Genomic DNA, 12,138 nt, shown 5'->3' with positions numbered 1-12,138 from the left:
TGTGCACTTGGTTGGTTTGTTTTGTTTTGAGAGCTGGTTTACCAACACACTGAAGCATATAATCCAGTATCCAGGAACTGTTTGCTCATTTACAATTTAGAAGCCTCCATTTTGGGGAAATAACAACAATGAAATCCTAAACTAATGGTCAATTTAGTTAGAATTTTTTCCTTTGTTGCCTGGAACTCACTCTGTACTTCACTTCTCCCTCAATAACTTTGTTTCACAGTATGTGTGAAGAGACTAGGATAGAGAATTATCACAATTTTCCAAACGTAAAAAATACTTGTCATACAGGCTATGTCTATGCAAAGAAAGCATTTCCAACTTTACTGTATATTATACTCTGTTCACACTGTCTTTCCTCTTTAGAATTAATACTCTGATACATCCCTCATTGTAATTAATACTCTGATTCTATTTTGGAACTCAACAGTACACAAATCACTTTCCCAGGAACCAAAGGATGCCTAGCATGACTAAGAACTAGTTTATGCTGTTTGATATTCCTTATCTAGCAGGAGGAAGAGACGATAGCATTTGAGAGAATCTGGGTATGGCCACTCTTATCTTGTTACCGTGATGTGTGGAATCAATATCCATAGGAAGTGATAGGTCAGAGCCAGGGTCACCTCTTAGAGCTAGAACAAAAAGCATGAGACAAGGTGTAAAATCAAGTAAGGTATAGATCAGGGAGTGTCAGTGCAAGAAGAGATTTGGTGGGGATGGTGGAGAGCTAGACTCAGTAATTCTAGAACTGAAGTCTGGGCAATGAGATAATTCCAGTATTGAGCTGTAGGCATGGGAATGGCAATTGTTCCAGTCCTGGTGACTGTGGGCATGGGTGTGTTGAGACCATGGAGCAGGACATTAGTAAAACCTATGACTGCAAGGGGCTTGCAGCTGGCTTGAAGAGCCATTAAATATGCAGGAAAATGGATCTTATAATGAAGTCAAAAGAAGAAAGTGTTAAGTATGTGGCAAGGATTGAAATGCAGCACATCTCTGGATTAATGACTTCAAGGATGAGGTAGGATTTTAAATGGCCTTCAAAAGATGGGTAGAAAGAGGCAGTAGGTGAAAATGGTTTGACTAAGCACAAATGAGAAAAATGCTTAATGTGATATTGGCAGATGAGGATGGTACCCGACTGACTGGAGTACAGGAAGATTTACCATGGTTACATTTGGATAGTTACAGGTTTTGGTTAATAGGGTCACCAAAACATTGATTTTTATTAAGAATTAAAATGCCATAACATTTTTAATGTTAAAAGAACACAAAAACATATACCTGAGAATGAAACTGGATTCAACAAAACTGTATTATCTGAAGTCCTTAAATGTGTGCACTTCATCGTGATCAACATTTTTTGTACACTTTACACATTTCTGAAGACTAAGTTGGAGGATACCAAGATAAACCATACATGGTTTTGCCTTAAAAGGGGAGGGGAGAGAGAGCTAATATATGGGTGATGGCAACACAATGAAAATCATAAATGCTTTTAAGAGAAATATGGATAAAACACTGTAGACATTTTTAAAATTCTTTAAATTGTCACATAATAATTGTACATACTTACGGGGTACACAGAGATGTTGCAATACATATGATGTATAGTGATGAGATTAGGGAAATTAGCATATTCATAATCTCAAACATTTATCACTCCTTTGGGCTGAGAACATTCAATATCCTCCTTCTAGCTACTTGAAACTATGTAATATATTATTGTTAACTCTAGTCATCCTACAGTGCTATAGTACACTGAAACATTCCTCTAATCCAATTGTAATTGTGTATCCTTTAACAAATCTCTCCTTATTCATCCCCTTCCCCCACTCTTCCTAGCTTCTAGTATCATCTATTCTTTTTTAGTTGTATAAGATCAACTTTTTTAAAGCTTCTATATATAAGTGAGAACTTGCAATGTTCAACTTTCTGTTCCTAGCTAATTTCAATTGATGTAATACCCTCTAGTTCCATTCGTGTTGCCAAAAATGTCAAGATTTCATTCTTATTTTATGGCTGAATAGTATTCCATTGTGCATATATGCCACAGTTTCTTTATCCATTCATCTGTTGTTGGGCACCTAGGTTGATTCTATATCTTGGCTATTGTGAATAGTGATGCAATAAACACGGGAGTACAGATATCTCTTCTAAGTACTGATTTCCTTTCCTTTGGATAAATGCCCAGTAATGGAATAGCTGGATCATATGGTAATTCTATCTGTAGATTTTTGAGGAACCTCCATACTATTCTTCATAGTGGCTAAACTAATTTACATTTCTACCAACAGTGTATAAGAGTTCTGTTTCTCGGCATTTTCTCCAGAACTTGTTATTTTTTGTCTTTTTGATAATAGCCATCCCAACTGGGGTGAGATGATACTTCATTGTGGTTTTGACTTGCATTTCCCTGATGATTAGTTATGTTGAGCATTTTTTTTCATATATTTGTTGGACATTTGTATTTATTCTTTGAGAAGTGCCTATTCAGATAATTTACTCATTTTTAAATTTATTGTTTGTTTTTATGCTGTTGAGATGTTTGAGTTTCTTGTATATTCTGGATATTAATCCCTGGACAGATGAATAGTTTGCAAATGTTTTCTCCCATTCTGTAGGTTGTCTTTTTACTCTGTTGATTGTTACCTTTGCTGTGCAGACACTTTTTAGTTTGATATAATCTCGTTTGTTTATTTTTGCTTTTGTTGGCTGGGCTTTTGAGGTCTTAGTCATAATTTTTCCCCCAAACCATGTCCTGAAGCTTTTCCCTTATGGTTTATTCTAGTACTTTTATGCCTTTAAGTCTTAGGCTTAAGTCTTTGATTCATTTTGAGTTGATTTTTGTATAGGGTGAAAGGTAGAAGTCTAGTTTCATTCTTCTGCATGTAAATATCCAGCTTTTCCAGCGCTATTTATTGAAGAGACTATCCTTTCTTCAGCATATGCTCTTGGTGCCTTTGTCAAAAATCAGTTGGCTGTAGATAGGTGGGTTAATTTTGGGGGGTCTCTATTCTGTGCCATTGGTATAAGTTACTGTTTTTATGCTAGTATCATGCTGTTTTGGTTACTACAGCTTTGTGGTAATTTTGCAGTCTAGTAGTGTGATGCCTCCAGCTTTTTTCTTTTTGCTCAGGGTTGCTTCGGCTATTTGGGGTCTTTTCTGGCTCTATACAGATTTTAGAATTTTTTTCGGTTTCTCTGAGGAACGTCTTTGGTATTTTGATAGGGCTTTCATTGAATCTGTAGATTGCTTTGGGTAGTATGGTCATTTTAACAATATGAATTCTTCCAATCCATGTTTTTCTATTTGTTTGTATCCTTTTCAATTTCTTTCATCAGTGTTTTGTAGTTCCACTTGTAAAGGTCTTTCACCTCCTTGGTTAAATTTATTCCTATGTATTTTATTATTTTTTGCAGCTATTATAAATCAGATTAACTTCTTGATTTCTTTTTCAGCTAGTTCATTGTGTATACAAATGCTACTGATTTTTGTACATTGATTTTGTATCTGGCAACTTAACTGAATTATCTTTTGTATCTGGCAAGTTAACTGAAAACTTATCAGTTCTAAGACTTTTTTGGTACAGTCTTTAGTTTTTCTCTATACATAAGATGATGTCATCTACAAACAAGGAAAATTTGACTTCTCCTTTCCAATTTGGATGCCCTTTATTTCTTTCTCTTGCCCAACTGCCCTGGCTAGAACTTCCAGTACTATGTTGAATAGAAGTGGCATCCTTGTCTTGTTCCAGTTCTTAGAGGACGTTTAACTTTTCCCCATTCAGTATGATGTTAGCAGTGGATCTGTCACATATGGTCTTTATTATGTTGAAGTACTTTACTTTTTTTGTTTGTTTGTTTTGTTTTTTTGAGACGGAGTCTTGCTCTGTCACCCAGGCTGCAGTGCAGTGGCACGATCTCAGCTCACTGCAAGTTCTGCCTCCCAGGTTCATGCCATTCTCCTGCCTCAGCCTCCTCAGCAGCTGGGACTACAGGCGCATGCCGCCATGCCTGGCTAAATTTTTTGTATTTTTAGTAGAGACGGGGTTTCACCATGTTAGCCAGGATGGTCTGGATCTCCTGACCTGGTAACCCGACTGCCTCTGCCTCCCAAGGCGCTGAGATTACAAGCGTGAGCCACCATGCCTGGCCAAAGTACTTTACTTCTGTACCTGATTTACTGGGAATTTGTATCATAAAGGATGTTGAATTTTATCATAAGCGTTTTCTGCATCTATTGAGATGCATATGGGTTTTGTCCTTCATTCTATTGATGTAATGTAAGACGTTTATTATATGTTCAGCCATCCCTGCATTCCTAGGATATTCTGCTCGATCTTGAACTATTATCTTTTTGATGTCTTATCAGATTTGGTTTGCTAGTGTTGAAGATTTCTGTGTCTATGTTTATTAGGGATGTTGCCCTTTAGTTTTCTATTTTGTCATGGGCTTCTCTGGTTTTGGTATCAGGATTATGTTAGCCCTGTAAAGTGGTTGGAAAATATTCCTTCCACTTAAGTTACCTGAAATATTTTGAGAAGATTGGTATTAATTTTTCTTTAAAGGTTCAGTAGAATTTAGCAGCAAAATAATTGGTTCTGGACTTTTCTTTTTTGGGCGACTTTTTATTACTGATTCAATCTCATGACTTGTTATTGGTCAGTTCAGTTTTTCTATTTCTTCTTGATTCAATCTCGGTAGGTTCTATATGCCTAGGAATTTATCCATTTCTTCTACGTTTTCAAGTTTATTGGCATATAGTTCATCATAGTTGTCTACATAATACTTTGTATTTCTGTGGTATCCATTGTGACATCTTCTTTTCATTTTTTGTTTCATTTATTTAGCTTTTCTCTTTCTTTCTCAGTCTAGCTTATGGTTTATCAATTTTTATCTTTCCCAAAAACCATTTTTTATGTGTTTTTGATTTTTTGTATTTTTTTAGTTTCAATTTCATTTACTTATCTCCTGATCTTTATTATTTCTTTACTCCTACTAGTTTTTGGTTTAATTTTTCTTGCTTCTCTAGTTCCTTGAGATGTATCATTAGGTTGTTTATTTGAAATTTTTCTAGTTTTTTTTTTTAATGTAGGCATTTGTTTTTAAGAGGTCTCTTGCTTCTTAATACTGCTTTTGCTGTGTCCCATAGGTTTTGGTATGTTATGTTTCTATTTTCATTTGTTTCTAGAAATTTTTAAATGTTATTCTTAATTTCTTCCTCCACCCAGTAGTCATTCAGAAGTATGTTGTTTAATGTTCAAGTATTTGTAGTTATATATATTCCTCTTGTTATTTCTTTCTAGTTTTATTATATTCTGGTTTGATAAGATACTTGATATAATTTTGATTTTGAAAAATTTTTTGAGACTTGTTTTGTGTCCTAACATATGGCCAATTCTGGAAAATGTTCTATGTGTTAATGAAAATAATGTGTATTCTGCAACTGTTGGGTGAAATCTTCTATAAATATCTGTTAGGTACATTTGGTCAATAGTACAGTTTAAATTCAATGTTTCTTTGTTGAGTTCTGTCTGGATGATCTGTTCAAAGCTGAGAATAAGATGCTTTGTTGAGTAGGATGCCAAAGTCTTCAGCTATTATTGTATTAGGGTCTACATCTCCATTTAGATCTAGTAATATTTGCTTTATATATCTGGGTGCTCCAATGTTGGATGCATATATATTTACATTTCTTATAGTCTCTTGTCAAATTAATCCCTTTATTATTATATAATGTCCTTCTTTGTTCATTTTTACAGCTTTTGACTTAAAGTCTGTTTTGTGTGATATAGATATAGTTACTCCTGCTTGCTTTTGGTTTCCATGTGCATGACATGCCTTTTTCCAGCCTATCTGTGTCTTTACAGACTAGGTTGAGTTTCTGATAGGCAGCATATAGTTAGGTCTTGTTTATTTGTCCATTCAGCAAGTCTATATCTTTTAAATGAGAAATTTAATTCACTTACATTTAAGGTTATCACTGATAGGTGAAGACTTATCCTCGTCATTCTATTCATTTTTTTCCTGGTTGTTTTGTACATCCTTTGTTCCTTACTTCCTCTCTTATTGTTTATCTTTATAATTGGGTGGGTATTTTGTAATGAAAAAGTTTGATTCCTTTCTCTTTCTCCTTTGTATATGGGATCTACCAGGCAGTTTTATAGTTTTACATTCTCTCATGATGATGGTTATCAGTTTTTCACTTCCAGATGTAAGACTCTTCTGAAAACTTCTAATAAGGCCAGTGTAATGCTGATAAATTCTTTTATTTTTTTATCGTGAAAGATTTTATCTCTCTTTCATTTCTAGGGACAGATTTGCTGGTTATAATATTCTTGTAGGTAGCTTTTATTTCTCCCTTCAGTGCTTTAAAGATATCATTCCCTTCTCTCCTGGCCTGTAAGGTTTCTGCTGAGAAATCTGCTATTAGTCTAATGGAGAGTCCCTGATATATGACTTGATGCTTTTCTCTTGCTGCTTTGAGAATTCTTTGTCTTTGCCTTTTTTTTTTCTTTTTTTCTTTTTTTTTTTTTGTTTAATTTTCTGAGACAGGGTCTCACTTTGTCACCCAGGGTGGAGTGCAGTGGTGCTATCTCAGCTCACTGCAACTTTGACCTCCCAGGCTTAAGCAATCTTCCCACCTCAGTCTCTCAAGTGTCTGGGACTACAGGCATGCCCCACAATGCCCAACTAATTTTTCATGCTTTTTGTAGAGAGAGGGTTTTGCCATGTTGCCCAGGCTGGTCTCAAACTCCTGAGCTCAAGCAATCTTCCTGCCTTGGCCTCCCAAAATGCTAAGATTACAGGCATGAGCCACCACACCTGGCTGTCTTTGACTTTTGACAATTTGACTATAATGTGCCTCAGAAAGAACCTGGTTTGGTTTAATCTGTTTGGAGTTCTTTGAGAATCCTGAACCTGGATATCCATCTCTCTCCCCAAACTTGGGAAGTTTTAAGCTAATATTTCCTTAAATATATTTTCTATCCCTTTTCTCTTCTCTTTTCCTTCTGCAACATCCATAATGTGAATATTTGTTTGCTTAATGGTATCCCATACATCCTGTATGCTTTCTTTCTTTATTCTTTTCTAAGTATTCTTTTTTTTCCTTTTCTTTTTTATCTGCCTGTGTTATTTCAAAGAACTGTCTTCAAGTTTAGAATTTTTTTCTTCTGCTTGGTCTAGTCTGTTGTTGAAGCTCTTGATTTTATATTTTATTTCATTCTTTGAATTCTTCAGCTGTAGGAGTTCTGTTTGACTCTTTTTAAAAATGATATCTATCTCTTTGTTGAATATCTCATTCAAATCCTGAATTGTTTTCCTTATTTTGTTGAATTGACTATTTGTATTATAGATAAACTTGTATCTCACTAAATTTTCTTAAGGTTATTATTTTGAATTCTTTTTCTGGCATTTTATATATTTCTTTACGATTAGGGAATTATACTGGAGAATTATTGTGTTCCTTTGGAGGTGTCATTTTTCTTTGTTTTTTTCACGTTTGATGTGTTGCTACCTTGATTTCTGTGCATCTGATGTAAAATCACCTCTTTCAATTTATGGAGTAGGTTTCATAGGGAAAGATTTATTTGTATAAATAGGTCTTGGAGTGTCAGTTTGGTGAGGTGTGTCAGCTTTGGTTCCAGGTGGATGCAGTAATGTAGTCTTCATGTTGTTTCTTCAGCTGTAATTCATGCTACTGACATTTCTAAGTGTCTTAGTGGCCTAGGCTGAGAGAGTTTGTGGCAATGATGGTGTGGGTTCATGAGGGTTAGACTTGCCAGGCTATTTCTCAGGTTGGAGGTGCATGTGTACACACAGTGGGTTGGCCAACTTGGAGCTGGGGTTATTATTCTGAACAGCAGCATGCATGTGCACATGGCTGCTCAGCAGGCCTGGGGTCATGCCTGCCAGGAGGGTCCCATGGGCCTGTTTCTCAGGCCTGGGACTCGGACACACAGCTGCTCAGTTGTATGTTTCTTAGGCCTGAGACATGGGCACACAGCTGCTCAGCTGCTCACAGGTGTGTTTGGCAGGGTGGGCTGTAGGGCTGTTTCTCAGGCCCAGAACATGGCTGCATGGCTTGTTAGCTGTCATGGGTACATGTCTTCTGGGGGTGGTCCATGGGATTCTTTCTCAGACCTCAGATGGGGCTGCATAACTGCTTGGCTGACCTGAGATGTGTCTGCTGGGGTGGCCCATGGGGCTCCACAGGCTTGGAACATGAATGCAAAGCTGCTCAGCCTGACTGGGGGGCTGTCCCTGCTGCGGGTGGCCCACAGGGCTGTTTTTCAGGCACAGGACATGGGCTCATAGCTGCTCAGCCAGTGTGGGGGCTGGCCCGTTGGGGGCAGCCTGTGAGGGCTGTTTCTCGGTCTCAGGATGCAGGCACAGAGCTGCTTGGCTGGCCTGGGGCAAGTCTGCCAGGGGCAGCCCACATAACTGGTTCTCTGCTGCTTGCAGTTGTGGGGCCACTGGGCAGACCAGGGGCTTGTCTGCAAGGGGTGGAGCACCACAGAGCTATTTCCGAAGTTCTGGACATGGGCACATAGCTGTTCTACTGGCCTGGGAGCCTGTCGGTGGCTTGAGGGCTTGGGGGCCTCTCTAGCTTGGGAGAGGACATACAGCAGTTTGGCCCACTCAAGGCCAGGTTAGCCCTGGCACTGTGAGACTGTTCTTCTAGCTGGAACTGAGAATGGCAGAAGTTGGTTTTCCTGTGGTGCAGGACCTGAGCCACAGCCAATCCTGGGCCCAGGCTCTGTGCTACAGGGCTTGTGGTGTTCAGCCACCAGTGTGGGTTTGGCCGAATAGAGATGGAACCCCAGCACTGGAGAGGTGAAGTGGCTATTGGCCCCCAGAGGAGGGCACACTCCAGAGTGGGCTCTGGTCTCAAGAGAGTGATGTGCTGCAGCAGCTTGGCTCACAGAAGGTGGGTAGAGAGTGGGGAGTGTGCACACCTTGTGCTCCTAATCTGGGACAATGCAGCCGCATCAGTTCTTGGCGGTTATTCAGACTGGGCTGAGGGCGTGTGAGGACTGTGGGATTCTCCTGTGTTAAGGACTCTAGTGTTTGCAGTGGCAATGGGGGCTGGTAGAGTTCTTCTGCTTACCTTTTCCGTGCCATGGGAAGTCACTCCTGACTCTGGGCAGATCCAATCCAGGTGGGAAAGATGGGTCTGCAGAGGCTGGGTGTCTTCACACTGCCCTCCTAGACTTCTAATCACCAAAGGGGAATCTCTACTCCCCCACCCACTGCACTCCAATGCTCTCCCTTTGACAGTCCAGTCAAACCATATCCTATCTGTTTATTTGTTGCTTTGGTCTTTCTTTGTGGTGAGGGTGAGCACCAGGCCTCTTTAGTCAGCCATCTTGCTGACATCATTCTCAGTTATGCACTGTAGACATTATGAGAAGGAAGAGATTATCTGTGACCAGCAGGAATCAGAGATGTTTCATGGAGAATAAGAATTTGTGACATCCATTCAGCTTAAAAGTCATCTCCAAAGAGAGGCTTTCCTCTGCCACCTCAGAATCTAAAGTGGGTTTTTTCTACCAAAACATGGCAAAGTGTTTTTTTTTTTTGAGGGACTGGTTCTTTATTTCAAAAAGACATTTGTCTACGTTCAGTATCAAAACAGTTGCACTATTGATTTCTCTTTCTCCCAATTGGCCCCAAAGAGACCACATAAAAGGAGAGTACATTTTAAGCCAATAAGCTGCAGGACGTACACCTAACAGACCTCCTAGAATCCTTACCAGAAAATGGGGACTGGGTAGGGAAAGAAACTTTAAAGGATCAACAAACTGCCAGCCCATGGACTGCAGAGGCTGTCACAGCCAGATGGGGTGGCCAGGGTGCCACAAACCCAAAGAAGCAAAGTTTCAAAATAATATAAAATTTAAAAAGTTTTGTACGTAAGCTATTCAAGATTTCTCCAGCACTGACTGATATAAAGCACAATGAGATGGCACTTCTAGAGACAGCAGCTTCAAACCCAGAAAAGGGTAATGAGATGAGTTTCACATGGCTAAATCAGTGGCAAAAACACAGTCTTCTTTCTTTCAAGGAGGCAGGAAAGCAATTAAGTGGTCACCTCAACATAAGGGGGACATGATCCATTCTGTAAGCAGTTGGGAGGGGGTAGAGATGGGACAAAATTTTGGTCTCAGAGGTCTTATCATCTTAATTTGGTCATTTCTAATTAAAAAAATAAAAAATAGAAATAACATTATCCAGAGATATCTTAAAGCTGAAAACTTGAACAGCACATTTTTTGTTTTTGTTGTTGTTTGGCTAACTTCTCCTGGAATCACCTTTCTGGTTTAGCTAGTACTTTGTACAGAGCAATGAGGTTTCCCATAGTGGAGTCTCCCTGGGCTCTATTTGGCTCTCAGTACGGCAGGCCTATACCTTTTCCTCTCCTTTATGGAGAGGGGAATATGCATTAAGGTGAAAAGTCACCTTCCAAAAGTGAGAAAGGGATTCAATTGCTGCTTCAGGGCTGTAGAATTATTTGGAATGTTTTACAAATGGTTGCTACAAAACAACAAAAAAGGTAATTACAAAATGTGTACATCACAACATGCTTTTTAAAGACATTATGCATTGTGCTCACATTCCCTTAAATGTTGTTTCCAAAGGTGCTCAGCCTCTAGCCCAGCTGGATTCTCCGGGAAGAGGCAGAGACAGTTTGGCGAAAAGGACACAGGGAAGGAGGGGGCGGCGAAAGGAGAAAGCAGCCTTCCAGTTAAAGATCAGCCCTCAGTTAAAGGTCAGCTTCTGTCAGGCTGGCCTCAGGCGGAGTCTGGGTCAGAGGGAGGAGCAGCAGCAGGGTGGGACTGGGGCATTCTACATCTCATTCAGGTCAAGCAGAGTCTGGTCCAGCATCCTTTGTGTACAGAGGTGCTCCTCTTTGGTGCATTTCAGTTTATCTTCCAAGTCATCAGTTGTCTTTTCCAACTTGGCTACCGATCTCTCAGCAAACTCAGCACGGGTCTCTGCCTCCTTGAGTTTATCAGTAAGAATCTCGATTTCTTCCTCATATTTGTCTTCTTTTTGAGAGTACTTTTCTTCAGCAGCACTCAGACACTTCAGGTTCTGGTCCATCAGTCTAATCTGCTCATCCATCTCTCGGCAACGGGACTCTCTGCCAGCTCAGCTCGTTCCTCTGTGCGTTCCAAGTCTCCTTCAATGATCACCAACTTACGAGCCACCTCTGCATACTTCCTACCTGCCTCTTCTGCAATGTGCTTAGCTTCTTTGAGTTGGAGTTCCTGGAGTTCCATCTTTTCTTCTTCTTTTAAGGCCCAGTTTTCAATAACCTTCATACCTCTCTCACTCTCATCAGCGGCTTTTTCCACTTCTTCCAGCTTTTGCAGGGCAGTGGCCAGGCGCTCCTGAGCACGATCCAGCTCTTCTTCAACCAGCTGTATCCTACGGTTCAAGGAGGCCACCTCAGCCTCAGCCTGTTCCCGGACCTGCCTTTCTCCCTCAACTTCTTGCTGGAGGCGCTCGGCTCGCTCCTCTTCATCATCTGCCTGCTGCTGCAGAACCTGGATCTTGCACTTTACCGCCTCAGTGGTGGTGGTCCCAGCCATGGTGCCCACCCAGCTACTGCTCATGCTCCGGTTCCTGCCTCCTCCACTTGGCATTGCAGCCCCCTCTCACGGGCAAAAGTTTTTGCCATGGGAAAAAATCCAAGAAGAATGAAACATTAAGGGTCTTCCATAGCCAAGAGCTGTGTCTGGAGGTTACCACCCCCATTCTATATCCATACATATTGGTTGGTTTGATTGCATTAATTCATTCATTAAATATTTTCTGAAAGCCTTGTGCCAGATGCAGCTCTAGGAGCTGGGGATAAAGTGATTAACAAAACAGACAGTGTCTAGGCACTCATGGAGTATATGTTCTGTGAGAAGACAGACATCAATCAAATAACCATATGAATACACAGTGTCAAACCGCCAATTACTATCAAGGAAAAGGAGCTATGAGAACATGGAGCTGTGATATCTGGCCAGGTCTAGGGGCCCAGGAAGCCTTTGCAGATAACTAACCACAGTAAAAGAATGAGTAGGACTTTATGTAGCAGAAAAAGACAGTGGGTAGAAGTTTTAGGCA

General features: G+C 40.0%; 1 pseudogene; it reads right to left on the bottom strand.

Moving 5' to 3' along the window:
- Nucleotides 1–10,067: 10,067 nt before the first annotated feature.
- LOC100441982 (tropomyosin alpha-3 chain-like) lies at nt 10,068–11,627 on the bottom strand (annotated as a pseudogene).
- Nucleotides 11,628–12,138: the final 511 nt, after the last annotated feature.

This window comes from Pongo abelii, chromosome 18, assembly GCF_028885655.2.
Source record: "Pongo abelii isolate AG06213 chromosome 18, NHGRI_mPonAbe1-v2.0_pri, whole genome shotgun sequence".
Classification (NCBI taxonomy): Eukaryota; Metazoa; Chordata; class Mammalia; order Primates; family Hominidae; genus Pongo; species Pongo abelii.
This window is presented reverse-complemented; position numbering and strand designations above follow the sequence as displayed.